The 3,536-nt window shown below is 56.2% G+C and overlaps 1 pseudogene; it reads right to left on the bottom strand.

The window, feature by feature from the left end:
* Nucleotides 1–222: 222 nt before the first annotated feature.
* On the bottom strand, nt 223–1,914 carry LOC125518777 (uncharacterized; annotated as a pseudogene).
* Nucleotides 1,915–3,536: the final 1,622 nt, after the last annotated feature.

Below are 3,536 nucleotides of genomic sequence, written 5' to 3'. Positions count from 1 at the left end.
ATGGCTTTGGCATCGGCACACTACTTAGCCGACATTGGGTGGTGCCAACTTAGGTCAAGGCGGTGGGCCCCCGGGCCAGTTGACCGGACCTGGCCAGGGCAAAAGAATGAGAGAACACATTCATAGGTGAAGCTTATCATATAGATAAAAAGTTAGCCCCTGAGTGCGCCTCGGGGGGATGTTGTCTTTGCTTAATACAAAGGTAGCCTGGTATACACTTCATCAACTGTAAAATGGGCAGAGAAGATTCGCGTTCCATGGTCGTTCCGTCTCTTGGCCTGGATTGTCCCTCTTGCGTGCCCTGAGCTTCTGCGTGTCGATTAGGTAGTAGGAGTCGTTGCCCAGGGGCTTGCTGAGGATGAAAGGACCCTCCCATGGCGCCGAGAGCTTATGCTGGCCGGTTGTCCACTGGATCAGCCGGAGCACAAGGTCCCCTTCGCGGAAAGCACGCGACTTGACCTTCCTGCTGTGGTAGCGGCATAGGCTCTGCTGGTAGTTGACGGACCTACTGAGTGCTAGCAGCCGGGCCTCTTCCAGCAGATCAACATCGTCTTCGCACGCCTCCTTCGCTTCCGCCTCTGTGTACATGGTGACGCGAGGCAAGTCAAACTCAATGTCAGTTGGGATGACGGCCTCGGCCCCATACACGAGGAAGAAGGGTGTGAAGCAGGTTGCTTTGTTTAGCATAGGACGAAGACTCCAAAGGACGGCCGGCAGCTCCTTGATCCAGCAGTCGGCCAAGCACTCCAGAGGCTCAACCAGTCGGGGCTTGATGCCAGATAGGATAAGGCCATTTTCTCGCTCCACCTGGCCGTTTGATTGCGGATGGGCAACAGACGCTAAGTCCAATCGGATACCTTGCGTCACGTAGAAACGAGCCAAGGCACCTTTGGTGAAATTTGTGCCATTGTCGGTGCTGGTGCTGTGCGGGATGCCGAACGGTGATATCCGCAATGAAGGTGACAACAGTTGGACCATTCAGCTTCTTGATTGGCTTTGCTTCCATCCACTTTGTGAACTTGTCCACGGTAACTAACAGATGGGTCATGCCACCGCATGTTGTCTTGAATGGGCCCACCATGTCCAACCCCCACACGGAAAATGGCCAAGTAAGGGGATGGTCTTGAGTGCAGAAGCCGGTAGGTATTGCTTGGAGCTGAAGCGCTGGCACCCCTTGCACTTGCGGACCAACTCCTTGGCGTCGTCTAAAGTAGTCGGCCAGAAAAAACCATGGCAGAAAGCTTTGGCGATGAGGGCTCTGGAGGCGGCATGGTGGCCACATTCGCCTTGATGAATATCCCTTAGGATCGCTATGCCCTTCTCCGGCTCCATGCAGCGCTGGAAGACACCGGTCACACTGCGCCTGACAAGTTCTCTGTTGACTATCGTGTATGCTGCCGCCCGGCGTTGCACCTGCCGGGCCAAGATCTCGTCGGTTGGTAGCTCTCGGCTCACCAGGAAGTTGAGGATGGGTTGTGCCCAAGATGGTGCTTCTATCACTATCATGACAGCAACCGGTACCAGGCTGGTCGGGTTGGGAGGCGGTGGGTCGGAGCCGGCCGCTGCTTGCTGCGTCGTTGGAGTCCCCGGGCCGACTGCTGCAGTCCCGGGGCCGGGTTCGAGTGCTGCAGCTCCTCCACTTGCCGAAGTCCCCAGGCCGACTACTGAAGTCCCCGAGCCGGATCCGACTGCTCCGAGGTCAGCCAGCACTAAGATGGACTCTGATTCCAGTGAAGGCTTGACAGACGGCTTGCGCAGGCACTCTAGGGAGACAACTGCTGGTATGGCCTGCCGGGTGGAGCCGATCCGGGCTAGGACATCGGCTTGCTCGTTGTCGGTCCGTGGCACGTGGAGGAACTTGCACCCGTCGAAGTGCGCACTGATCTGCTGGACGAGGAAGTGGTAGCTTGCCATGTTTGCGTCCTTGGTGTCCCAGTCGCTAGACGACTGCTAGACCACCAAGTCCGAGTCGCTGTAGCACAGAATCCGGTGGATGCCGATCTCCTTGGCTAAGCAGAGTCCGTGGACGAGTGCCTCGTACTCGGCCACGTTGTTGAGGGCAGCAAACTGGATCTGCAGCATGTACTTGAGCTTGTCTCCCTTGAGAGAGGTGAGGATGCTGTAGGCTCCCAAACTGGTGCGCATCCTCGAAACATCAAAGTGCATCTGGCAGTGAGTAGAATCCGGCGTTGGTGGCAGGTACTAGGTCTCGGCCCAGTCGACTAGGAAGTCGGCTAGCGCTTGGGACATGATGGTGGTGCGAGGCTAGTAGAGGATGGTGTGGGGAGCCAGCTCGATGGCCCACTTTTCCAGCCGGCCTGATGCATCTCTGTTGCCTATGATCTCGGCAAGGGGAGCAGTGCAGACGACCGTGATGGTGCGCTCCTGGAAGTACTTCTTGAGCTTCTTGGTGGCAAAGTACACGCCTTAGCACATCTTCTAGTAGTGGGGGTAGTTCTGCTTGGAGGCAGACAACACCTTGCTCAGGTACTAGACCGGCTGGGCCCTGCCGTCCTCTGGGCGCTCGACCACGATCATTGTGCTGACCACCCGGCTGGTAGCAGTGTTGTAGAGGAACATGGGCTCTTTAGTAGCCAGAGTAGCCAGGATAGGCGGCATGGACAGCATCCGCTTGAGCTGGAGGAAGGCCCCGTCCGCCGGGCCAGTACACTCGAAGCTTGTGGTCTTCTTCATCATCTGGTACAAGGGGAGGGCCTTCTCACCCAGCCAACTGATGAACCGGCTGAGAGATGCCAAGCACCCCGTGAACTTCTGGATGTCCCGCAGTCGGGTCGGCCTCTGCATCCCGCGCTCGGAAACAAGGAAACCAAGAAGTTGGCCGGCTAGTACTCCGAAGACACGCTTCTCCGAGTTGAGCTTGATCTGAAAACGGCACAAATTGTCGAAGGTCTCCTTGAGATCCTCCAAAAGGGTGCCGCACTTCTCCGTCTTCACCACAATATCATCTACACAGATGTGGGCATTTCTGTCGAGTTGCTTGAGGAGGCACTTCTGCATGCAATGCGGAAAGGTGGCGCCGGCATTCCTCAAGCCGAACGTCATGGTCAGGTAGCAGAAGGCTCCGTATGGTGTGATGAAGGCAGTCTTCAGCTGATCGGCCGGGTTCAGCTTGATCTGGTGGTAGCCGGAGTAGGCATCCAAGAAGGACAGCAGCTCGCAGCTGGCCGTGGAGTTGATCACTTGATCTATCTGGGCCAAGGCAAAATGGTCCTTGGGGAAGGCTTTGTTGAGGCTAGTGTAGTCGATACACATATCCCGCTAGTTATTCTTCTTCAAAATGAGGACTGGGTTGGCAAGCTAGTCCGGGTAGAACACTTCCATGATAAAGCCAACTGCCAGAAGCCGGGCGATTTCTTCACCAATGATCCTTCTCTTCTCTTCTGATAGGCGGCGGAGGGGTTGCTGTTGGGGAACACAACAATTTCAAAAAAATTGCTACGCACACACATGATCATGGTGATGGATAGCAACGAGAGGGGAGAGTGTGTCCACGTACCCTCGTAGACCGAAAGCGG

The sequence above is a fragment of the Triticum urartu genome, chromosome 7A, assembly GCF_056163025.1.
Source record: "Triticum urartu cultivar PI428250 chromosome 7A, HENAU_Tu73, whole genome shotgun sequence".
Taxonomy (NCBI): Eukaryota; Viridiplantae; Streptophyta; class Magnoliopsida; order Poales; family Poaceae; genus Triticum; species Triticum urartu.
The sequence above is the reverse complement of the archived record's forward strand: the minus strand, read 5'-3'. Positions and strand labels throughout refer to the sequence as shown.